This window comes from Apostichopus japonicus, chromosome 8, assembly GCF_037975245.1.
Source record: "Apostichopus japonicus isolate 1M-3 chromosome 8, ASM3797524v1, whole genome shotgun sequence".
NCBI classification, from domain to species: domain Eukaryota; kingdom Metazoa; phylum Echinodermata; class Holothuroidea; order Aspidochirotida; family Stichopodidae; genus Apostichopus; species Apostichopus japonicus.
In genome coordinates, this window is record NC_092568.1 from 986,067 (window position 1) to 1,013,559 (window position 27,493).

General features: G+C 41.3%; 1 protein-coding gene and 1 long non-coding RNA gene across 4 annotated transcripts in view; one reads left to right on the top strand and one right to left on the bottom strand.

Annotated features, from left to right (window-relative positions):
* The window catches only part of LOC139971201 (sodium/calcium exchanger 3-like), a 148,146-nt gene that overhangs the window by 19,841 nt on the left and 100,812 nt on the right, over positions 1–27,493 (bottom strand). The window lies entirely within an intron of this gene.
* Positions 181–6,336, top strand: LOC139971213 (uncharacterized). Its single transcript, XR_011794332.1, has 3 exons — positions 181–740; positions 3,475–3,573; positions 4,013–6,336. It is a non-coding gene; the product is annotated as an uncharacterized lncRNA (long non-coding RNA).

The window sequence follows — 27,493 nt, forward strand, 5'->3', positions numbered from 1 at the left end:
ATTTTCAGTTCGAACAAAACATTCGTTCTGAACTTCTTGTATGCAAGAATATCAGCCTAGGCTTTAATTGTACTAGCAAATCGTCCCAAATGTTACGATAGGGTTAATATGCATTGTAACGCTGAATATAGGCCTACAGTAGCTTTTTCACCGTCCGGGATGCATAGGGTGGCATACTGTACTTAAAGGGTCTATAGAATGAATCCGAGAGAAGCATCGCTTGATGGGAGCGAAATGCCGTGTGCAAATCATCCCTATGGCAACACACTGAAACTCGACTCCCAGTAGCGTAAACAGTAGACAGATACTGATCTACATGATACAGTAGTATACACGCAGTATGTACAATATATATATATACACACTGATCTACAGTACTGTATGTAGCCGAGTACACTGTTCACATGTACAGCGCTAGATAGATTGCCGAGTCGTAACGCTCGTACGTACTATACTAGGGAATTGTGTGTAACAACTCCCCGCTCGTACGCACACGGCCGTAATCAGCTTCACTAGTATACTTATACACAAATATCTTGGTCTAGGTGCATATACAGGGCCGGGACACAGTCTACTCGAAATACACATCGAAATTGTGTCTAGCTCTACAAAGCAACGTAGGACTAGGAGAATGATTGAAACAAGACGGCAAAATCTCTCTGGTAGATTCTTTTGAAAACTGGAAAACGCTGAAGGAGGTCTGTGTTTGCTTTACCGCAGTTGAAGTAGCTTAGGCCTAGGTAAGTCAAAATAACTTTCAATACCCATTCAACTACGGTAAGGATGTTGATTGCCTAGCTACAAGCACTGTGGGCTAGGCCTGTAACGTTAGTTAGGCCTTACATTTACAAGTAACATTCAGGTAAACTCAGTTAGTGGCACTGTCAGGACACATGGTAAAAGTATCTGTAATAATGTGACTAGGCCTATGGCCAAAGGCTTGGCCTGACTATTTGAAATGGGCCTAATGTAGTTGTATCTAGTCTAGACGATCGTGTTTTGCAGCCACCACAGTCAGCTAGGGTATTCAACAAGGACTCGGAGTTGGATAGGAATATATTATTACTAGGCTACTCCTTACTAACCTAACTTTGTGCAGCTATGGAATCAATTTAACTGTTACTGCGCGAATCTTTTATCTAGCCTAGTTTCAAATAACTTTCGTGTCTCCAACTTCTTACCTGCCAAAATTTCTTACAAAATATTACCTGTGTTTATTAGTGCAGTTAACATCACTGTTAGCCTTACATTTCTACAAATGGCAAAGATACCTGATTTCATTCATGGTATTTTGTGTCCTCCAAAAATCCACAAGAAGATAAATAAATTGATGTCGACCTACACATTATACGAACATTTGATAGGTCTTCCCAATATCACAGGTCTATGACAGACAGCATATCACAGATCAAAGTACTAGGTAGCAATCTTTATTTTCTGTTGGTTTTGCTTACTTTGAAAAAAAAAGTTAATGCCTGGCCCACATGCTTTATTGAAGCGTAAAGAAAGTGGATAATTTTTAAGTTTTACAAAATAATATTTACATCAGGAGTCATCATTTTGAAGGAAAAGGATGCAGGTACATGTGGTTAAAATATATATGCCTTCCTAGCTAGGAGCAAACATTTGGGTGCATGTAGTTAGGGAACATAGACTAACTAGTAGTCTGTATAGGTGACTAAGGACAGGCCTTACTTTATTACTAACGTGACTTCTTTTTTCCCTATCTTATTGATCATTGATGTATAATTGACTCATGGCCCACTGAAAATTCAGAAATTATGATTGTTATATAATTGACACATTGCTTGCTGAAAATGCAGGAAGTATGACCAAACTCAATGCAGCACTACTACTCACCCTTAGATATAAGCACCGTCTGTACAAAACTAATGGAAAGTAGATGGTGTTTTCTTGCCTTCTCCTACTCCCAAGGCGACTAACACTCTAAAATCAGCAAAAAGACCTCCCAACAAAACAATGTTCCAAAGAATGGACATTTTGTGGTTAACTCCCAGCATATGATTCTGCCTATAAATATAAGTGTAGCTTATGAAATAATAAGTACAGTAAGCAACAAGAAAGTTTTTAACAGAATTTTCGCAAAAGAAAACTTTAAAAGTGTTCATAATGATGGAGAATATGTATCAGATTGAAAAAATGGTAAGGCTAGTATATTACAATGGACATAGAATAATTTAACATACATGTGTATGAACTTCTAGGATAGTTGACGATACTATTAACTTGGTTGAAAGGCCAACTGAACTAATTTCCTGTTTGTCCTATGCATGCATAGCAAGGTAGGTATAGGCTGTACTTCCACCACATTCACTTTCCTAGTTTCCTTTATTGATCTAGTTATTTTGCTTGGTATGTAGAGGCTAAGCTTCATTCTAAGGTCAGTGAAACCCAACGTACTGTAGAAAGTCACATTCTGTTTTGGTACTACTTAATTTAGTCTGCAATATATAGCCTATGGTATGCAACATTGTTTGTGCCATGTTTTCTTCAGCATTTATTTTTTGTATTTGTTTTCAGTAGATCTATGCTTCAGAGATGCAAACTTCTCATAAAATCTATCAATGCTACTAAATGCTACATGCATACTTTCCAATGGAACAAATTATATATATACTTGGCCAAATTTGAATCCACCAAGTTCTGTACTATTCAGTGTTTATTGTTTACCAAGGCATGCACTGTTACAACAAGAAGTGAAGGAGGATTAGATTTGGTCTATTTGCATGGAAAACCCTTCTGTCATTGTTGTAATATTTGCAAGTAATACATCTAGTGTATTCAAATCCAGTTTTGCCCTTCATCTCCACTTCACCTTCTACAACATCTGCGTTGAGAGCATTGACAGGAAGTCATCCTACATATAAACTACCTTCAGTACATAGAGTTACAATTGTCTCTTGTTAGCAGTATCAAGTCATGTTAGCTCATTAGCTGATTACAATGAATAGCCCATGTTGACACCTGGAAGTCCTCCCTCTCCTTAAGGAGAAATATATATTATATGGGATGGTGAGTAACTTCCTGGACATCCAGCCTATGTGGCCCTTTGTCAGAGTGAATTTAGAGAGTCAGGACAATACATGCAGAAGTAGCATTGCATCATGGTTCCTTAATGCCCCATGCCAAAACCTAAAAGCCCTGTCATGGCAACAGTGGGTTGCATGGACATCCTTCAACTACCCTGCCAGCTGACATAATTTTTTTTAGAATAATGGCTCATGACGGTCTGTGAATAATTGTTAATTCTTGCCAAAAGGCCAAGAATTTGATGGAAATGTTGTGTGTGTGTGTGTATTTGTGTACATGGTAAGACAACTGCTTGCAAACACGATTACTGAAAAGGTAAATATTACTATAAAATATATTCTGGAAAAGAAACCCTGATAAAAGTTTGCATAATCAAACTTCATAATTAACATATGACCCCAACCTTTTTATTCTTTATCACAGCTACGTTGGATACTGTATGTTGGGAGAAAGTACTTGGCAGCCATCGATTTCAACTTTCACAGAAACCGTCCCAAAGAAAGATGGAAATGGGAATGATGAGTAAGTGTTTCTGTCTATGCCCTCATTATATACTCATTCAATATGTGTAGTGAATGGCATTAGATGTACAACCCATTTCAAATGATACCTTTTAGGCACACTTCTGACTCACTTCACAACAGAATATTTACACGATTACCATTGATGCAATTGGTGGTTTGTGGATTCATTTATGTCTTAAACCAATGGTTAAATGCATAACTGAATTAAAATACTTTCAAGGTATTTACCTAGTACATGAACATACAGTTCTACACTCCTTTTGATGATGTTAATTGTTTCTAGGTAGTATTTCATAGTGAAAACAATCAAGATTTAATTGACAGTGCGCCTTATAGCTACATATGAAGATATTTGTTAAAATACCCTGTGAGGTGATTATCTGGAGGTGCACAAAGGAATATGCAAATCACAACGACCTCTTATGATTTCTTTTCAGGGTCAAGGTGAAGTACTCCACAGCCACCAAACAATGGCATCCGGTACCTGTGAAATAGCCTACAGTAAATCCTATGGATACATTCTGCATTTCTGGAGAACATCGTGAAATTTCTGGTAGTTAATCTATGTTCATCCAAACAGGCTTGAAAAACCCTACTTGATGAACCAAAAAATAATACCAAGAGTGTCCACCGTCTATAGGCCAACAGTTGAAGACTTTACAGAGCCACTATAAGAGTGGGTTTACACATGTTCAATGGTTGTAGATTCTTAAGCTCATTTCCACAAATATATGATATGATTAATAAATCATTAAACAGTGGAAGTAAAATTATTATTGGCAGTTAAAAGATGGTAGAATGTTTGACAAAAGAACATTCAAAACCGTACTATAATTTGCTATTTTTTTTATCCCATTCGTTATTACAGCTTGCATTAGACCAAATGTTATGGATGTAAGCTCTTTAATTTCACAGGAGATAAAATACTGCAAGCAAACATCAAACTTCGTCATTGATGCACATAAAATTTAATCTCACCAATTGAAGTCACCAAAATGGTATAAAACTTCTGAAATTGTGCGTATAGTACATTTCTGGTGAAAGTGAGACACGTGAGGCAGTTTTTGTGGATATATCGGCGAGGTATGGATAGTTGCTTTAGAAGAAAAACTACCCTATTTTCCACAACTACCTATCCTTTGTTTTTCAAAGTTGTTCATGCATATGACATTGAGAAGTGTAGTATCTATAGGTCAATTTATAAAGGCCTACATATGTCAAAATAAACATGTCTAGCATGTATTGTTTTTTCCTTAAACAATACCTGGTTCTTTCCGTACCCTCAAAGAAAGTTATCTTGCAACCCATGATATGCATTGAAAAACATAAATGTTTTTAATTTGATTATGCTTTTCTAAAATATGCCAACTTTAATTTCTGTGTAGTGACAACCCTCTGATGGAAACATGTTCCTTATGCACCAAACTGCACAGAATGGGATGACTACACTATTGTAACGTCCAGTTCTGACGGCTTTTCAGTATATAAAAGACCCTTTGTGCAGTGTACCTGTAGGTACTATTACATGTCCTGTGTCCCAGTATCAGTAGGTCATATCTTTGGACCATTGCCAGATTCACACTTCAGGTCCATTATTAATGACCGAAAATGAACGTTTGTTTAATGTAGGAAGCAAATGTCTTGACATATGATCTGCTTGGTTCTCGAGTTCTAAATGAATGTTATGAAGGGGCTCTTGCAACCCTAATCTCAAATATGAATTAGCATGTAAAAGTAGCAAAATTATTGCAACCACTATAATATTATTTAGCAATTATTGTCAGCCAATACTCATAGCTAGTACAGTAACTAGGTACAGTACCTCTTGATTACAGTTACACCTCTCTTTAAATGACTCCAATTCGTCATGAAGATAACGAAGAAAGGCCATGTTCGGGTATATCGGGTAGACCTACTTATAACAAAAATTACTAGATACGACTTCATTTTACAATCACGTATTAAAAACCCGCACTCAATGATTGGATACAGCAACTACTCTCCCACAACCGTGCAACAGCAATAACTACTTTGTATTCCTAACATGTGTATCAGGACATGAGCAGTAGTTACTTACGAGCCATGAGTACCGGTTGTTTTTGTGTACAATTAAGGTCTCTGCTGTGATACTATTTTAATGAATACTCCAGAGGCATGCTATGTACAGGAATACTCTAAAATTAGACTATATAAAATGAAATGTTTTTTGTAAAATGATGTCCACTCTATAAAATTCTCATAAATAATAGGAGGGAGTTATTTTCTGTATGGCTGATGTGATGAATTCGCTCACAAAGACTCACATTGGTGTTGCCATATATATACATTCTTAAAAGTTCACTAAATTATAAGATCACTTCTCCAAAATAATATGATTTATGGATATTGTTTGCAACATATGCCTACAAAAAAATGTATGACAAGTTGTTAAGTCAATCACCCCCTAATATCAGCCTCGTCGTTATTGTATAATGTTCACAGAATTGGATTAATAAGGGGATTAGGGGAGGCATTAAACCCAGTTCCCTCTCCCACAATGGATCCATCGCAAGGTTTCACAATAGAAAGAAAGTTTCAGTCAGATCTTTCCAGTCAATCTCATTACACTGCTCCTGCAGTAGGCTTTACTCTGACAAAATATGGTAGGAAAATTGTACCAATTATTAGTGCCGGACTGGTTGCCGGGGGTACTTGGTAAGCACCCCAGCCTTGGCCCCTGAATCATCAATTTGAAATTAAAAAAGTGAAGTTTTGAACCACTTGTTAGATCTCCTTTGTTTCTTTTTCACCTTTTTGTTTTTCTAAATGTTTCCATTTTGTAGATAATATGGGCCTGCCCCATCCCCACCAACCCCCCATCCCCACCAACCCCCCATACCCTAATCTGAAAAATCTGCTTCTGTGTCACACTTTTGTCAAAAGCGGAATTGTTGATCTTTGGAGGGGAACGCATGTCCCAACAAAATATGTCTCTTCAAGGTGAAAAATATTACACCCATACATATGTCATGTTGAATTACCTCTATGTATTACATCAGTGAAAATAACTAAAAATATAAATCAGCCGACCGAAAAATTTAATTTGTTTGCTCACAATGCAGACAAATTCAATGTGTGTAAAAATTACCCACATGTCCAACACTACAAATTGTAACAGGTCATTCCAAGTAGAACATATAACAACTCCCTCGACATTCTCCAATAACATAAACATCCAGGGCTATACAGCATTCCACAGTCATTCTACTATGATTGAGGTGAAACAGTACTTTTCACTGCCTTAGCTCCCCCCCCCCCCACACACACAATGGTACAACCCTTAATCGGACAGAATCAGAAGTTGGAGAAAAATAGAGGGCGCCTGACATTAATTGCTTGGCTGGATTCATTGTATAGCCCCTTTAAGTATGTTTGAACATTGTTTTCACGATCGAATTTTGCAAGATTTTCGAGAAAATTGTTTGCTTGAAGAATGTTTTTCCGCACCATATGATATGCTCAAATAAGCAGTTTCTTTTGCATAGCATCAGTAATCGATATGATCCTGATGGCAACCCGTATTGACGCGCACATTAAAAATTATACAAAATTGGTCATAACTTCTGTTAGAAGCTTTTTTTTATTTAAATGTCATAAAGTCATTTAATTGCTTTTGGCCGGACAGTTTTGTATGGTACTGTAGCAACCTTACTTTCTGAAAATACTAGACGGTCAAGTTGATCACGAACCTCGTAGAATTTTCAAACAAGTCCAGACATGTTTGGTTTCACCAAATCCTTCATACTATGCAACAAAAGTATATTTTTTGAATATTTATGTGGTAATACTTGAATTTTTCATTTTGTTCAAACATGTGTTTAAGCATCATGTAACGTAGTTAAATACACATTCGCCCAAAATGCAATGATTAGGGGTAGTCCCAGTATATTTTATGGGTTCCGGCGTGTCTACGTTCCGACAATTGTTTTTGACTCTGAAGTTCTTTTGACCAATATTTTTGACCAATATGTTTTCGGAGTTCGGACCAATTTTTTTTAAGACCCATAATTTTTTGGACCAAAATATTTTGATGACACAAATTGTTTTTACTCTAAAATTTTTTAAGACCAATTTTTTTCGGACAAGCACTATTTAGGTCATAAAAAACTTTGGGCCCTTTTATTTTTTGTTTCGTAAATAAAAATTGGCGCGTCCGAAAAAATTAGTCCCCCCAAACAAATCAGGTCAGAAAAATTGTGGGTCCAAAAAGTTGATTCCACAAAAAAAAAATTGGGTCCAAATAAAATTGAGTCCCCCCCCCAAAAAAAAAAATAGGCCGGAAAAAAATTGGGTCCAAAAAGAATGAGTCCCCCCCAAAAAATCGGGTCCGAAAAAATTGAGTCCCCCCCAATAAATAGTTAGTGAGACAAATTTGGGTCTAACAAAATTGATTCCACAAAGAAAATTTGGGTCCAAAAAAATTGAGTCCCCCCCCAAAAAAATAACTTAAGCCAGACAAAATTTGGGTAAAAAAAAATGAGTCCCCAAAAAAATTGGGTCCGAAAAAATTGAATCCCCCAAAAAATTAGTCAGGCAGAATTTGGGTCTAACAAAAAAAATTGGGTTCAAAAAGTTGTCGGAACTTAAAGAGACGTCGGAACATAGAGACGTCGGAACATAGGGTATGTCCCCCTTCTTAATACATTGAGAAATTACTAGTCAAAAATATTTTGTGAAGCAAAACCGTACGATATATTTCACAAATATTGATGCTTAGATAAGTGCTTCCTCACCAAGGGCGGCGGAAGCACTTTTAATCTGGGGGGGCACCGACATCAAAGGGCACTTTGCAGAAATTCGCTTGGACTGATGCAGCCTTATATTTAGTAGCCTTTATAACTCTTATTGTATTATCTTATTTGCGTATACACATCACTCCATCAACGCCCTCACCCCCCCCCCCCCCCCTTAAAGGAAAATACTAGCACTGCAATATCCAATGTGCAAATTGGGAAACAAGGAAAAAGTTTTCTTTTGAGACAAAATGAGGTGAAATCATGCTAGTTGCTAATGTAGGAATCTTCCGAATTAAAGTTTATTTCTTGTCAATATCTTAACAATTTTTTTCCATTCGAAATATCATTGAGTTTGACCCACAGAAATTCATTAAAAGTCAGGGGCGAAGCCAGGATTTGCAAAGTTGTATGCACGACTATCTGAGCGGAGCGCCACCATCGGTTGGCGCGGAGCGTACAAGAAAATTTTGGGTTTTACAGACCCCTCAGATGGCTGGAAACGGCCCTTCCCGAGTGTTCATTCTGGTTCCCTGGCCTCTTGCTAACTTGAGACACCTCAATTTTTATGTAGAAAAAGGGCACATTTTTAACCTGAGGAAAAGTGGGGGGCACGTGCCCCCTGTGCCCCCCCCGGTTCCGCCGCCCTTGTTCCTCACAATCAACGAGCCGCCCCGAAATTCACTCCGCTTACATAAAACTTCTATATATATATAACACGTGGAAAAACACAAGTTTTTACACACATAATTCCCATTGACATTGTTTACGGAACATAAGTAGGTCAACGACATTCGAACTTGGCAACTTGCCCAAGTTCATTGCACCGTGGGAACGACACAACAAATTGTACATGATTGTACATTTTCCCGCCATCTGGACGCCCGAGTGTAACTTTTGATGTAATATGCAAATTATTAATGGTACTGTGCGGTTAAAACTTAACCTATTGTGACACATACAAATTTTGGGAAGTTGTAGATGTTACTTTTGTATCAAATGTAAAGTACTGTATGGTACTATAATTAATAAAAGACGCTTTTCCTCAGGTGGTAGGGAAAAGGGGTATTTCGGTGAACTCGATCTCTTTGTATAGTATTTGGATACTTAAAATGACCATGTACTGTACATGCAGTTTCAATTCTATTTAGTAAGCTGTTCTTCGCATTTTTATCCTTTGTGGATCTTTATTGGAATAAATACGAAATGTATTTTTTGACGCCAGTATTTAAAGGTAAGCATTTTTTAAATTGTTGACTGAGCTTCAAAATCCATTTTCTAAAAAGTCGGTTTTAATGAAGGTTTTATCAAATATAGCTAGGGTAGGAAAATATTAATTAACCACATTAAAGAAAGTTTTTCTATTATCCAAATAAAATACATGTTTCTCGTACTGAGATCTGAAAAAAAAACAGGCTGACGTTTTTCTTCTTTTCATGCGCTAATACTAGTTTGGAATATGTGGCAACCTTAACAAAATAATTTTTAAGGTTAGTTAGATTTCTTGAATCCGAATAGAGACACGGGAATCAGGAAAAGGGAGGCCCCTTGCGCGGACGATGAAGATGTTTTGTTTTTAACCGGCACTGCTTCAAAGTTGTTGGGTGGAATTTTTTTCCCTTTTCATTCTGTTCGAACCAACGATAAATTATATAAAAACTTAACACAAGAAAGGCTTACTAGTACTTTATTATTCTTCAAAATGTTGCCAACTATTCAAAGTAACGTGGAACATAAAATCTACAACTAACACTACTAGTAACAGAAAAGTCGCTATCCGTACGTAACGTTACTGTTGTTAAATAAAAAGTTAAACGTGTAAAGTTGTGAACTGACATCAAAAAGTTCTCAAGGCGGAACTCCTGTAAAGATCGATTTTCGCACAGTAGAGTAGGAACTTCATGATACACGATATAACGACTTAACGAAATATCGTGAATAATAAAAACCCAAAGCCCAAACGAAGTTACGAATTGTGATGCGCTCAGCTTGAAATCACGATCTCACGATATAACGTGTTAGCGTGAATGTAGCAGTCATGTTTGCTATCGTGAAGGCTTGGTATCACGATATAGCGTGTGATCGTGGTATATCGTTATATCGTGGTAGCGTGTACAAAAAAATTACAGTAGTCAGGTTTCACGATAGAAAACGATAGAACAAGATAAGGGCATCACGATACACGATGCCACGGCCGATTTAATGTGAACGGTACTGTACAAGCACAGTAGAGTATATTCCCCAAACCTTAACCGGTTTGTGAATTAACGAGCGACGTACTCACCTCATATAACCTATGCATTACCGTATTAACCTCGCTCTAGCATCTGGCAATTTGTCTGTATGTGAGTGTGGCCATCTCCCTTCCGTAATTTCCAGGCCGCAATGGTGCGGCACCGGACGGAGAAGGGGGAGAGGATCGACCAAGGGGCGGAAACCCCGAGGATACAACCAAAAACATTCTCACCTGAAGAGGCCCTAGGTGGGCTGTGGTGGGTGACAGGTGGGTCCTGAGTGGGCCCGAAGTGGGTCCAGAGTGGGTCGTCGGTGGGTGTAGGCGGGACCCCACGACATCCCTCGAAAATTCCTGGGGGGAAAGGCCGTCACATGATCATATCTGTGTGGCCAGTTCCCCTAGTATCCGAGGAGGGTATCCGACGTGGTTGTATGGTTCCGTCCGCGAGGTCCCCCATAGTGGGGAGGCGGGTCGGGATGTTATATGAGGTGAGTACGTCGCTCGTTAATTCACAAACCGGTTAAGGTTTGGGGAATTCACAGCGCGTACTCCCTCACCTCATATAACCTATGCATTTGTGACACAGGAGCCCTGGCGGTGGGTCGAGGATCTCGCGGGCGGCGGACCTAGGGCCGCTCGGGCAAAATCCCCTTCCGTGGCAGGGGTGTTTGTGAGATAACAGGCGACAAAGGAAGACGGGGTCTTCCAGGCCGCCGCCTTCATAATATCTTCCAGGGGAACCCCCCGGAACCACGCCCTGGACGTGGCGTGGCCTCGGACGTCGTGCGCCCGGACGGGTTCCCCAGGCTGGGTGTGGGCACGTATTAAGTCGGCCATCCACCGTGAAATGGTGTCCTTTGAGGCCGGGGTGTAAGGCGACCGCGGTAAAATGAAGAGCCTGTCCGAGGTACGTAGCTGTTTGGTCCTCTCTATGTACCACTTAAGGGCTCGGACAGGGCACCAGCGCTTGTCTTCCGTGATTGACGAGGCTTGTGACAGACTCGGTAGGAAGATCTCGTTCGGGGTAAAGGTTACTGATTGGTTCTTTGGGAGGAAGTGAGGGTCAGGTAGTAATCTGACTCCTCCTGGTTCAAACCTCGTGAACCCCCGTTGGAGGGTGAGCGCGTGGAGACAGCTTCTGCGCCTGGCAGAGGCGGCCGCGATCAGAAACAGAGTTTTGTGTGTTAGTTTGTCCAATGGAGCATTGTGTAACGGCTCGTACGGAGAGCCCGCAAGGGTTGTCAGGACCTCGTGGAGGGCCCATGACGGGGCCAGGCGGCGCCTGGGAGGGCGTCTGTGGAACATGCCCCTTAAGACCTGGCGGAGGACCGGGTTGGTTCCTACTGAGGAGCCATCCGAGAATCCGCTGTGAACCGCTGCTATTGCGGAGCGGTAATTTCTAATTGTACTTATTTGCTTCCCTTCTCGGAAGAGTTCGAGTAGGAAGGCCGCCACCTGGTCTACTGAGGCCTCCACGGGATCAGCAGCGTTGTCCCCGGCCCAAACATAGTATCGGTGCAGTCTAGAATCGTATGTTTTAACCGTGGACTGCCGGCGGGCATCCACTGCAATGTCCGCAACCTCCGGTGGAAACCCCGCTGTCTGGAGCGAGAGCCGGAGAGTTTCCACGCAGCTAGATGGAGGCTCGTGATGTCGGGGTGGGTTATGTGGCCGCTCCGTTGGGAGAGGAGCTTGGCGGCCGGTGGGAATTTGTATGGTAGGTCCACCAGCATTTCGATGATGAGTGGGAACCATGCTTGATTGGGCCAGCAAGGTGCGATCAAAAGCATGTCCGCTTCCACGTCCCGAAGCATCGTGAGAACTCTGCGGAGTAATCCCAGTGGGGGAAAGGCGTACATGGAGAGGCCCGCCCATGAGACGACTAGGGCGTCGGTCTTCCAGGCCTGTGGGTCGTGGTATCTGGAGCAGAACGTCGGGAGTTTGGCGTTCTTGGCCGTCGCGAACATGTCGACGGACGGCCTGCCGAACAGGTGAAATATGTGGTCGGACCACGTTCGGGAGAGCTCCCATTCCCCATTGTCTAGATACCCCCTGGACAGTGCGTCTGCCAGTATATTGTCTTTCCCTGCTAGGTGGGACGCCCGTAGGCCGATCCGAAGGGAGTCGCAGAGGACGAGCAGGTCCCATGTCCTGCGTAGGAGGGCCAGGGATCGAGTGCCCCCTTGACGGTTGATATACGCCACGGTCGTGGTGTTGTCTGACCGGACCGTGACAGTGTGGCCCGTTAGGTGGGTTGCCCAGTGACGTACGGCCCTCAGGACCGCTTCCGTCTCTAAAATATTGATATGGAGACCCCTCTCGGGCTCCGCCCATTCGCCGGCAACTGTGTGTGTGCCCCATACCGCTCCCCAACCGCTGAGGGAGGCATCCGTCGTGATCGACGTTGTAGGGGCTGGGTTCCGGAAAGGTCGCCCTGCCGCGATCCTGTCCGACTCTGCCCACCACGTGAGAAACGGGCGAAGCCCCGTTGGAAGTGGGATTGGCGTTGCCGCCGGCGACCGATCCGGGGCATAGTGTTTGAGGAGGTGCCGCTGGAGCGGCCTCATTCTGAGTCTGCACAGGTCTAGAAGGTCTGTGAAGCTCGCCATCTTCCCCAATAGGCGCTGCCACGTGAGCGCTGGGGTATTCCGATTGCCTAGTATTTTTCTGGCCGTGGCCACTAGGCTTGCCGTTCTTTCGGCCGTCGGGTAGACCATGCCGCGGGCGAGGTCGAGACGGGCCCCTAAGTATATGATCGATTGAGTGGGCACGAGGTTGGATTTCTCGACATTGATTAACCACCCCAGTTTCGTCAGGAGGGAGACGGTGGCGTTTGTACTGGCGAGAGCCCCTTGTTGGGAGTTGCCGAGTACTAACCAATCGTCTAGGTAGGCGAACACCATTACCCCGTTTCGGCGGAGGTGAGCCAGGACCGCCCTTGTTACCCTGGTGAAAACCCTGGGTGCTGTGGAGAGGCCAAATGGTAGCGCTGTGAAGCGGTAATCTATGGCCTTGTACCTGAACGCGAGGAACCGCTGGTCCTCGAGTCGGATGGGGATATGTAGGTAGGCATCCTTTAGATCGACGGAGGATGCCCACATCCCTGGGCGCAGTAGGTGGAGGATTGATGTGAGAGTCTCCATCCTGAACCTCTCCGGTCGGATAAACCTCCTGTTGAGAGGTCTGAGGTTCAGGATGGGCCTCCAAGTCCCGTTCTTCTTCGGCGTGAGGAAGAACGAGGACCGGAAGAGGGGGCCGTCCGCGTTTGCGGTGGTGACCCGCGTAATGGCGCCTTTTTTGAGAAGACTGTTGATCTCGTCCTCGAGGGCGGCCCGCTTTTCCGGTATCTCGGGTACTGGCGTGGTTGCGAAGAGGCCATATTGGGGTGGGGTAGACGAGAACTCTATCTCGTAGCCCCTTTTTACCACGTCCAGTACCCAGGCTCCTGGGTCGATTTTCTCCCAGTGAGCCCAAAAAACTCTTAGTCGCCCCCCCACCTTGGCTTTGGCCGCTACGGTGGGGTGGGCATCCCTAGGGCCGTTTACCGCGCCCGCGGCTTCCGCGGCTTCCGCGGTATTGCGGGCGGTACGGCCTGTGTTCGGGCCGCGAAGGAGCGGATTGTTGCTGCGTTCGCGGAGCGCCCCGACTCTGACTGTAGCTGGATCTTGGCTGCTTAAAGCGGCTACCTTGTCTTGAGTCAAAACGTGGGCGCGAGGATGAGGTCGGGCGGGACATGTGTTCGTCCGCCTCCCTCAGAGATTTCATTCTCTCTGCCTCCTCCCGGAGTTTGTCATCGAACTTGCCGCCGAAGAGGTCGCTGCCCAGGATCGGTAAGTTGCGGAACGCGTCCGCCGTGGATCTGGACGACCAATTCATGGAGTTCAGAACCAGGTCCCGACGTGTCAAGGTAGCCTTAACCGAGACGCGGGCGAACTGGTCTAATACCATCCTGGAAACGGGTCCCAGGAGGGCAATGATGGCGGCGGTATCTTTGCGGGAGATACCCGATGCCTGGGCCTGTTGGAACGATCTGTTCAATAGCTCGGCGAAAAGTAATAGGGCTGACGAGTACTTCATCCCTGCGCGGGAGGCCCTATCTACGTCGAACAGGGAGGATTCTAGGGTCTGTGCACCCTTCTCCCTGAACTTGTCTTTGCCGTCTAAGGCACCCGCCGACCGAAGTCTCTCCTTCACTTGAGGCGGGATTTGGGGTGGCGTGAAAAGACTTTCCCAGTCTTCGTCGCCCACGTGGAAAGTGCGATGGGCTGATCGCTGGAAGGCTGTCCAGCGTTTCGCCTGTGCCACCGCCTCGAACCGCTCTCTACATTCCACATCCACCGGGATGGAGGCTCGAGGCTTTTGGGTGGCCGCGTTCAAAGTGAGTTTGGATGCCGGCCCCTCGTGGGCCCGCGCATCCACCCTTTCCTCGAAGCCGAGGACTCTGCGGAGTACTGCCGTCGCCTTCTCAAAGGCCTCCGCCGAAATTTCTGTACCCCGTAAGGGTTCTTCATCCTCCGCCTCGGAGTCTCCACTGAGGAGGCGGGCACTAGCTGCGATTGACAGCGCATCATCAGCTCTGGAGGAGACGTCGTCCCAGGGATCTGCCTGGGCCTCCTCAGGGGCGAGATCGTCCGTAACCGGTGCTGGCGGTGGCGCCGGTTGTGGTGGAATTGACGGAGCCCCTTGTTGTTCCGGGTCCTGTTGACTCGGCTTTTGTAGTAATTGTCCCAGGAGGTCTTTAACCTGGGAAAGGAGAGCCTGCCCTGGATCTGGGGATTGTCTCCTCTTTCGTTTCTTGGCCCTGTGTCGCCCAGAAGAATGTCCGCTCGAGGACGAGGGCGACGAGCCAGACCTCGACCTGCGTCGAGGTCGCCGGTGTCTTTCCCGGCTCCTACCGCGGCTACGGCTGTGGGTACGGCTTCTGCTTCGGCTTTGGCGCCGTTCCGTACTCTCCGGGGAGAACCCCGAGAAATCTCTCCGGTTGTGGTCCCATGACCCCGGAGTTGAAGTAAATAAGTCCGCCACCGCTTGTCTTCGGGGGCTTCTGGACTCCACGTGGCCTGAAGTGGACGGACCCTCCTGGGGTCGCGGCCGTGGCTGAGCTGACGCCGCACGGGAATTAGCTCCATCTCGTATGGATACCCGTTCCTGAGGAGGGTTTGAGCCATCTCGTATGGCGCCCTCCGTTCCCCCATGTTTAGGGCTTATGCCATCTCTTATGGCCGCCTGGGGTTCCTTCGCCGGCGGCTTCTTTTTCCCCTGCTTTGAGGAAGCCGCCTTCTTTCTTTTCTCTGCGGCTTTATCCGCCAGCCAGGTACCGATCAAATCCCAGCGCTCCTGGGTCCAGTCCTGGCAAATGGAGCAGGTCTGCTTACTCCCGCATGGGCGACACTTTGGGCATAAATCATGCTTATCCCATGCTTTGAACGGACGGAACTGCTTACAAGAACGGCAGTTTTCCATCCTTTTTTTTTTTGTTTTTGTTTTTGTTTTTTTGAGAAATCTCCGAAAATTTTTTTTTTTTTTTTTGAGAAATCTCCGAAAATTTCTTTTTTTTTTTTTTTTTTTTTTTGAGAAATCTCCGAGACCTGAAGCTGTGAAAACTAAATTAAAAACAGTTACTTTACTGCAGAATGAAAACGTACACGGCTGCTGTACGTGAACAGTAAGAAATTCGTATCTAAACCAGTACGAAAAATAAACAAGGCAGTTACTTTACTGCAAAGGGAAAACGTACACGACTGCTGTACGAAAACAGTATGAAGAACTAAACAAAGCAGTTACTTAACTGCAAGTAAGCCCACGTACACGACTGCTGTACGTGGAAGTAAATAAACGCTAGGAGAACGCTACACTAAAGTGCGGGCCTAGCCACGCTACGTGAACCACGTTCACGAGGTAAACCAAAAAAACGTTCGAAAATCACGAAAGAAAAAAACGTTTCAAAGACAAAAAGCAGTTCAAACGTGCAGGACGTTGAATAGATGAAAAAGAATTACAAAAACAACGATAATCTTTAGACGAAGTAATTGAAATCTTAGGATTTAGTGAGAGCAATAAGAGAGCGATACTTGCGTAACAGCTGGCAATTACGGAAGGGAGATGGCCACACTCACATACAGACAAATTGCCAGATGCTAGAGCGAGGTTAATACGGTAATGCATAGGTTATATGAGGTGAGGGAGTACGCGCTGTGAATTACAAAATACCGTAACACGGTGTATCCACACCCTTTATCGGATGTGTAATTAAAACTTTAAGGGGTTTGCTTTTTTGTAATTATATAGTTCTGCTGTCCTATTCATGTACCTGTACTTTTTTCTTAAAAACTGACACGCAAACATTCATGGTACTGTACCTTTTGGCCTGCATTTTATGAGGCATAACTTATAACAGCGTCTTCTGTGAAGTCGCATGGGAGAAAACAAACTTTAACTTAGAACCAGCTCGTGTACAGAAGTTAATGTAATTCAGATTTCAATATCAAAAGAGGAGGAGGTAAAGGAGAAGGAGAGATGATCTTAGGTTGGTAAAATAATGAAAGAAATGTTAATTGCAAAGACTTCCAATAGCAAATTTAACCAATAATTTCTCATCTTTTCTATCTTCAACTATCAACTATGCAACTAAAAGAGTTGAGACACATTATTATTATTATCATTATTGTATTGCAATATGTTTTACAAATCCTTGTTCCATAAGCTTTCTCGCTAATGTCCGCATGCATGATCTGTGATGATAGGCTTTCAATGCTTCAAAAGCATGTGGCAAATACATTAAAACAACAGGGAGACGACCGGATGAACACAGAAGCGAGAGATAGGGAGTGAGAGAGATCTATGTCCAACATTTGAATGAGAAGCAAACAAGTAATCCTCATCATTGGTCTATTATCAGTGGTTCTCAAAGTGGTACCTGCCTCCTCCCTGGGGGCGTTGGGAAGTCTCAGGGGGGTGCTACAGGGTACACGGGGAGTAGGGGGGGCGTTGGCACTGATTTGGGGGTCCCTGACGATTACGACACAACACTGCAGTGATTTAGGGCACAATAAGGCATCCAGGGGGTCTGGGTCTAATAGAGTTAAATGTATTGGTCTATATGATAGAGTTATTATGTGAAGACCCAAATTCCACAAACAGCTATGCAAAATTTGATACCATTTGAGAGATATCACAGGTTTAATATTCATGCACAGACAAGATGCCATTTTTCTTTATTCAATATACAATGTTTATGTTCTGTAATGGAGATGGGTATATACTGCAAATGCTGAATGTAAATTACCAAAGCTCTTAAAAATATGACACCAAGGATGGCATTGATTTCAGTGGAAATTATATTTAACATTCAACTTTGAAAATATGAAAAGCAAATCAAAGAGAATGTAAAAGGTTTCAATACAATATGACGTCCCAGATTTACAATATGACAGCCACAGATATGAGTTTTATACAACCTAGTTAACCTACAAATGGAGCAAGACTTCTCTTAGCTGTACAAATGGCGTATTATTTATTCATCACACATGTGTCTCCTTTAACATCACTCAAGGAAGTACACATGTAGTTTCTGATCTGAATATATATCTCTCTCCCTCTCTTATCAAACTTTTAAGAAGTTGGTTTAGGCACCGTGATGCTGCAGCCCCCTCAGCCTCCTACTTGTGTCACAGTGACTTATTGGGATTAAATACATATGGGAATTGATATTCTCCTCTATAGAATAACTGACTTTTCGAATAGTTTGGTACAGATTTAACTAAACAAGTAATTCACTGATTCTAAGTAGCTAGCCGTAATACTGATGACTAACCAACTAACTAACAAGCTAACTGAAGTAACAGTATTCAGAACAACAAAAAATAACTGTTTTCTTATTATTACTGATTACATTTGTCAGTGCCTGCAGATGGAAAAAGAGCAAAAACCCAAGAAGAAAAAAAAAAACTAAAGTACGGGTGGAACGGTTCAAATGACTTTGTTCCAAACACGATGATTGTCAAAAACTCAAAAAGGACTGAACATAATAATGAGGTGTTGTGGCAAAGCCAAACAGCTGTGAATTGGTGAGCAATTAAACGCGGGTGAATCACAAACCTTCGCCAAACTGTTTCCGGAGTCATGTTTCAAACATGTGTCCGCCTTGAGCACGCTCAAGCATTCATTGAATGGCTTTGTTTGAAATCCATTGCAAAACTGACAAATTTATATCAAGCCAGATTATTCTCACTGTTAAAACTTCTGCTGTACATATCATGCTCAGTGATACAGCAATACATTGGTAGTATTTAGGTAACACGTATCGTTGTACATGTCATATACTTCAGGTTTTTTTAAGAAAAAATTTGTCTTAAATTTCAACTATTCCAAGCAGCTGGTCTGGTGCCATAAATTCGTAGTTGGGGGAAGGGCACAATATCATCCTGTAAACTTGTACACATGGTGATGGCTCAGACAAGGTGGGGTGGTGGCAGTACAGTAGTTTTCAGGAAGGGTGTATGGCTTCCTATACCCCTCCCCCCTCCCTTCTGGCCTTACTACAACTATAGCTCTATTGAGATATTAATCAGGGTTGCAATGCTGCTTTAATAAAATACTTTCTATTTCTAGGCCTCGTTGAAATGTCTCATTCCTTGAGCAAATGAACACCACAGTTGAAAGTAACAAATGTGTCTGGCTGCCCTGATGTCCATACCCCTTGACCTATGATGTCAAGGCTGAATGTAGCTTCATTTGCTATCTTTGATCTTGCATACACCAGACAAATTGGTTGACCTTGAAGATAAATAGTCATCAACTTTAGACAAGTGGGTTAATTAAAATGTGTACATTATATAATTATGTGGTAGTGATTTTGCGTCCAATGATCTACACTCCCGCTTGCAAATATCCATCAATAATGTTCTTGTTGATGAAAGGTATATGCAGAGGATATTTTTTGTTTTTCTCATGCAAATTCATATGGTGTGATTATGATAATTTATCGCTATATATATTCATATTTGCTAAGTTAGATGCAATCAGTTGGGACAACTGTTTCTGTACTGTACTTTGTTGCCCCACTGCAAAGCACTCTTATTGACAATATGAATATCGTGTTTCCATCAGATAGAGGAAAGGAACTGTTTATACTGTCAGTACAAGTGCTTTGAAGCATGATATGAAGAGGGTTTGCAGTGGTTTCACCATTAGAAAATTACCCAGAATGGCTGCTAGTTCAGTAGTCTTAGGCAGGGTCTTGTCTTGTCAGGGTCTTCAGCACAGAACCAATGCAGAAAGACATGCAACCCCCTCTCTGCCTCCTCCTATCCCCTCCCTATCCCCCATCCTCCAATGATCCCTCCCCCCATCCTCCAATGATCCCTCCCCCCCATCCTCCAATGACTGTATACCAAGCTATATTCAACTGTCCATTTGTGCTTCATTGCTTACAAAGTCAAGCTGTTCATTATTCATTTATGATTTACCATTATAACAGTATAATATCAGTATTAAAACAAAAAGTAAATTATATAAATATATACTTGCGGTACCATTTCACATTTACTCCCGAATTTAGGGGTAAGATTACCCGACGAAAACTAATTTAAAATTGGACTTGAACAAAGTCGTTTGTGTCTATGTATGTATGTATATATATATATATAGTTTCAAACACAGTATCACTTACAGGTTGAAAATAAATTCCAGCCATCACACTTAGAGTGAGGCTCTTGGGTTTCAGTTTATGCATATATTCTTTTCGCAGACGTATTGTTGTGCTGTGGCAGTATAGAGGGTGTATATTACTAAAATGGAAATTATATGAGGCTGCCATTCACTTAAAAGGTAGAATGTAACATATTGGGCACAGTTAGAAAAACTTACAAGATTCCAAAAGGAGTTCTCAATTTCTACGCAGGAAATAACATTTAAATTGTTTTTTTATTGCTCAATTTCCCTAATGGAAAGTTGTTGAATTAAATTTCCGTTTGAAGACTTGAATAAAAGCCGAACAGACTTTACGATACACTGACAAGTAACTTGAGAGACCGCAGTGACAATTTATTATTCAGCCCTCAAAATTAGGAGACCTTTTTGCCAAACCTACCTCCATTTCTCTCACATGTTATTTATTAAGTGGGAAAAATTATAAAACATGTTTGCTAAACAGCTTTAAAACAATCTTAGCCTTGGGGCAAAAGGCTTCCTTGTCTTGATTGGTAATTTTGGTAGGAAATCCTAACTGTGCCGTAAGAATCAACATTTGCAACAGACTTTTGAATAAGATCGTTGCTTTAATAAAATTTAAAACAAAAACATGAAAAGGTAGACTGTAACAGATGATACTAATTAGGCCCTCCGATGTTTCAACGGCGGGCCCGGTCATAGAGTTCCTGATGCAAATGATCTGTACCCTGTTTCCAGATCTCTGAATTGAAGTAACGTGTGCAATCAAATGATATAGCTTACTGGAGTGTGCTAGTACGCACTGGGCGTACTTGCATACAGATGCACTGGGTGATTGACTATTTCAAGGTTCCTGTAGCTCTCCAGAATACAAAACATGCTTTAGAAAACAAAACTTTAGATGAGAAAAACAGTCGGTTGGGCTTGAAACTTTTGAAGTATCGTTCGAATGGATCTCTTTTTCAATAATTGTGAACAAACTGGTATATACTACTTGTAATACACTCACGATACCACCATGCTTCTAAAAGTATAGCAACAGCTTTTTCCAAAGTTTTGTGGCAAAATAGATAGGACCAATATGTCAGCAGTTCCCTCTGTTAACCTCATTCTCAGTTGAGGAGACCAACTTAAACAAGACCAGATTTCCTCCGCTCAAAGATTGTCAGTTTTTGTATCTATTAAATAACTACCAGTTGATTATAAATTTTGAAATGAAACTTAAAACAGATCGGCTAATGGATTGCAATGTGATGGCAATACTGCATAAAATCTCTATAGGTTAAAAAGTAAAATGAGAAAAAAGTCACAGCTTTAAAAAGAATAAATGCAAAGGTTGGGATAATAAAGTACAAAGGGATTTAATTTATCAGGCTGATCAAAAGACTGCATCTGGTGTTATTTTGCAACTCAACTCTGCTCCTTTCAGAGATGATTTACGCCACAAGTTTTAAAAGAAAGAAAAGAAAGAAAAATTATATAAATTATTGATTCATCAGTAAGAAAAAAATTGACAGAGATAAACGGGAGGGATTTCTTGAGAATCGTGTGCAAGTCACCCTTCTAGTATATCTTGACTTCATTGATTTATGATATAATAGAAAAGCCTTAAAATGATATGACTTTTGGATATCTGAAAATGTTTGCATATTCATGACAGTGGTGAAAAGAAAAGTCATTGATATTTTTGAGTGAAATTATGTTCTGTGTTTAAGCGCACACATCTAGTTAATGAATATTTATAAGAAGAATACCTACCCCCCCCCTGACAAATGTGTTAGTTGAAAGCAAAAACAAACTTCAGAGCCTTCAAACTACTACACAAAATTTTGCACAGTAAATTATTCAGTGTCAACATGTACTGGGTTGAGTGTAAAGTGAAAATTGTCTGGATTTTGTTTAATCATCTACCTTAACATGTTAAGCCTTGTTAGCAGCTAAGAATTAAGTCTCCCACAGTATCAATCCCATTTACCAGGAATATTAAATATTCATTGCTTTTGTCAAAAATTCAGAACCTGTATCAATCAAAAGTTTCAAGGAGGTTCTGCTATTCTGAGTGAAAAAAAAAAATTGGACCTTACCGCTGACATAACAAATAAGCTGCCACAGATCTTTTCATGCCTGAAATGTTTCATATAAAAATTAAAAAAAAATTAAAAATACCAAGAAAAATGTTGGATAATTAAATTTGGATAAATTAACGTAAAAATGTTGCCATTACTCTTTGTCGATTGATTCCGTACCACCTAAAGCATTTGCAAACGTAAACATAGCAGAGGAAGCTAGGGGGCTCCAGGGTTTTAAAAAAGGTGTTTAGCAAGCCCTGAGGTTATTAAAATTCATTTTAGATGTGCAAGTTTGCATTCTGCAAGTTTTCATTTTGCATATTTAAGCTATAAATAAGGTCTTTAGCTAGGTCTACATTCAAGTTTGTGATAATAACTACTTTTAATATTGTCCTGGAGACACACCTGCAAACACTTGAAACAACAGTAATGTTAAACCATACAGTGCAGTAAAGTTAACCCTAAATAATCCATTGCATGGCCATTGAATTATTTAAAAGAAAAAAATTGGTTTAATTTGAAAAAAAGGCCCAGCTGTTCCATACCATTGTTGTATTACAAATTTACAGTTCATTTATAGCTTTTACTGCCCATTTCACATAATAAAAAATTATTTAAAACATTGTTGGAATTTAAAGCTTCATCAGTATTAACTCCAGATATGCTAGAAAAAGTCAAATAATGGTCACACATGCTCAAAGATCAACACTCAAATCAGTTACACATACACACACATGGCAGTCTTTTTTTTTAATTTCATCTTTTTTATTATTGTCATCTTAAGTCTTTCATAATTTCTGAGACATTTAATTGGAAGTTGCATGAAAATCATTACCTCCAAGAAAGTACTGTTAATTTTTAAAGACATTCCGCAATTTCTAGCATGCTTCACTTTCTGGCGTTTAAAATCAACTTTTTCTCATTGTACAGCTTCCATATATGTGACTATTATACTTTTAAGAATACGAGTGTCTGACTGTCGGAGTGAGGACATTTTCACGGTGGATGAAATTCAAGTAATATTTCACTTTTTAGTGATCATTTTGGATCAGAAAACAAGAAAGGCTTAGATGGGGATCGAGTTTTTTTTATCGACTGTTATTTTGTTTTGAACAATTAATACCCAGCGAGAGTGGTTAATGCGAAGCTAACTTAAAGTTTAAAAGCAAAATACAAAAACTAAAATGATACATTAAAAAAAAACCAATTATGCTCCTTAATTTCACCACAGCTCAGCTGGAAGATAAAATCTTTAAAAACAAAAATTAAAAAAATGCATAGAGTCCTAGAAAACCATCTCGGATTCTTTGGAAAGTGTTTCTTCTTTTTGGCCTCTTTCTTGACATCCATCACTTCTTTATTTAAGCCAGCTACCTGATTGACTGATACTACACCAAATAATAACACATGTACCAGTTGTCAGTTAAGCATCCAAAGGTGGCATATAAGTAAATTGACATGTATGCAACCCAGTGACTGAACCAACAACGAAGACAATCTAGGGAGGGTATACTTTTTCTTTTGTGTAGTGGTATCACAGCCCGTAGGTTGTTTGTCCAAACACTAACACGACCATGCAACTATATACTATTAGCAACCTACACCTTGCTGTCGTCTTTCATTTATAATTACACCTCGAGGTTCAACAAAGCCGTACGTGGTCGAAAGATCATCCTTCTTGTTTTTCAAATTATTCTAGTTACTAAGCAGTCAACATCTTAATTATTGATAATTTGTCAAGTTTCTACATCTAATTGTTCTAGTTTTCTTTCTTAAGAGGAGGCCCGAAAGTCCTGGAATGAAGTTTCGTAATTCACTTCCCACCTCGAGACGAGTACATGATTTGTCGCAGTATGCAAGATAGGGTAAAACGTTGTGTGAAAGCCTACCATGCGATGTCGGCCTGATCCTACATGATCGTTCGTTCCTTAGCAACCTCACAGTGAGAACCAAAATAGTCTGATACATCATGAATCTCATGGGGTGAAAGAACAGTTTATTTTGATCCATGTTTACCCACACCGTTGGATTTTCAGGTGTGCAAGCTGACTAGTAGACGGCTCGTCAGTTCTTATCTTTGATGAACACAGCTCATTTGAAACAACGTAGAATAGCATATATGTTTTAGTCACTACTTCATTCCATATTCCAAATCATAAGGATTAAAGCAACGCTTTGTCTCGAGTTTGAAAATGCTTTGCTTCAATTTAGCAAAATCCCATAACCATGCACTTCATAATGGCAGGACTAGGGCATATGTTTAGTCACTGCTATACTGTACTCTATATCCCAAATAACTGGTATAACAGTAGATTAAATTTGCAAAACTTTTGTTGCTACTTGATACCAGCAAAGTCGCGTAAAAAGCAGTTCATAGGTAGGACTTTTAAAAATTATTGCTACTTGTGTGGATAGTTTCTGGGTGTACAACATATAGCATGCCTGGATTCTTTGACAAGTTATTGAGTGTATATTAAGTTACTGGTGTTACTTGGCTATTTGAAAGATTGAAACATCTGACAAAACTTAAGCCTTCAGTTGAAACATATGGTAAATGTACGGTAGAAATGCAAAGAGTTTCTTCAAATGGATTGGCTGAGACATGGCGTGAGTTGATTTGAGTCAAAATTTTGCTGTCATTTTATAGCCAAACCATGCACATACTAAAATTCCTGATTCATTGAGCACATGTCAATTTTTCAAAATTTGGTGAAACTGTAGTGGCAGTATCTGGCAACAAAAACAGTATGACTGATTTTATTGTGTCAACGGAGTGGAAACGGCCTGTCCATGTTTCTCGTCTAATTTGTTCTATTAATTTAAAATGCACAGCAAACATGACATTCTTTCACCATCATCAGTTCCACCTCGGTCGACCATTATCATCATGAGGGGTAGGAGAAGTTGGCCGGACAATAACCTGGCATCAAGATTTCCAGCCATTTCTGTCTTCCAAATTTTGACATTCTTTACAAACAAATTTTGACCGTATTTTGAAAAACGAAAGCTTTGACATTCAGAGTATAGCCACGCATTGTATAAGGTAAAGTATTACATCCCAAATATGTGAAATATATAACATAACAGAAATTACACATCGTTGAAGACCAATGTGCAGATGACAAGAAAAACTAACATCACCATGGTGATCTAGTTTGTAAACTTAATGGAGATTTATTTAATCTTCAAATATGTCATGTAAGAAGGTGGGAGGGGATAGGGGGGGGAGATGAATCTAGATACTGGGAAATGTAGTTTCCCTTAGTAATGTGAAATATGCCTTCACTGAAGGAATTCAGTCTGTTTCTGGAATATTGCTCTAAAGGTTATACTCATTATTTCAGTTTAATTGTGGATACAAAAGAACAACAGCAATGGTGGACCTGGGATTTTCTAAAAGATGGGGGAGCAGTGGCGGAGTGTCCAAACAGTCAGAGGGGCGGATGCCCCCCCTGACGGACTCAAATGGAATGCTGGCGCCCTTTTCGGCTTTTTACCACTTTTTACTTATTCGCGAATATTGACTTTTTTATTGCGCTCTCATATACGTATTTACATTTGTCACATGTTGTTGGCGATGACACCTATTTATTCTTCCTTTATCTGCAAATAAGCAAGGCCCGGAAAGGGTCATTTCTGGCGATCTAGGGAGTATCTTTGCTCAAAAAATGTCTGTAAGCTCTGCGCCAACCTGTGGTGGCACTCCACTTAGATAGTGTCGAAAGCGCCCCTACAGACCATTCTCGCCCCCCCCTGACCAATACCCCTACTCCGCCACTGAGGGGGAGTGTCCTTGTGGTTGCAGAAGCAGACTAATGTGTAGCCCCCCACCCCCACCCCAGGAAAAATTGAAATGGTGCTTTCTAAGGCGTATTTCGACTATAAATTAGGTCCATAATTAAGTCTCAACATGAGGTTGTGCTGATAACCACTTTTAAATTGTCATGTGAGGTTTAAAGGGAGAGTATATGCATCCCCCTCCCCAACACACACCCCCTCCCAAACCACTGGATTCTCACCTAAAGAATACAATGTGCAGAAGATGTGTAGAGACATGTAAGATGAGTTTCTGGTGAATGTTAAAATTGAATTGCAACAATTCTGTACTGTCAGCTATAACGGCTCACATTACATAAATCACGTCTAACAATCCCAGTTGGGCTATACTTACATATATATATATATCAACATTTCATAATTCAAGAAGATGTTTTGAGTTATATAAGCTCAATTCCTGTCTCTTTCCATTTCATAGAAAGCTCTGCATTTCAAGAAAAACAGAGAATACTTGACACAGCTGTGGATCTTTATCAAATTTATGCCTTCCCTTGGGCAACGCCCACAAAATATGTGATTTTTGGAAGTAATTCAATCAAAACTCCCGCAGAATAGAAATAATAGAAAGAAAAGAAATAGCCAAAAAAAAAAAAAATCCCGAAAGCTGAAATCTAGGTCATTTGATCGTTAAGTGGAAATATTATCTTCCCTCCATGTGCGTAACATAGTAATCCATTATTTATATATTACAGAGGGTTCAGAATGCTGCATGCGGTTGGGAATTTAGGAAATCTTAATTCTGTGATATTATTTCGTAAAGGATGCTATAAAAACGTGGATCAAGGCCGTTTGCAACTTAAAAATAGACCTACAGTACAGCAAATTCTGGCATTCATTTATTGTTGTGAGTTCGACCCTCACCAATAGTTAAGCCTTTATATGCACAGGTATGTGAAACACACTCGGTTGCGGTCATTGTTATTTTCGTCAAGGGTTTTTAAAGGGTAATTACCGATCGAATTACCCACTTTGGGCCAGAGGTTAATACACTTTATAGCGTCACTCTTCCTACAGAAGTATTCCATAACATATTCGACTGCGAGAGAAGTCAATTCCGTAAGGTTGCGAGTGCACTTTTCAGGGCTGTAGAAATCTCTAGCGAGAATTGCCACCCAGCATTTCGGTATTTATTTAAAGACTGTATCTCGATCAACTTTTGGCCTTGAAACTAATCCGCAAGACTTGACATTGCCACATCGAGTGTGAGACTGTTAAAGAGACCGTGGAACCGCCCGGCCAGAGATCTACAAAAGTCTGCTTTAAGACCCCGTACCTGTTATCTTGACAATGTAATTTGTATGGTTTTTGCAATTATCTGGCTGAGGCAGCTCTAAG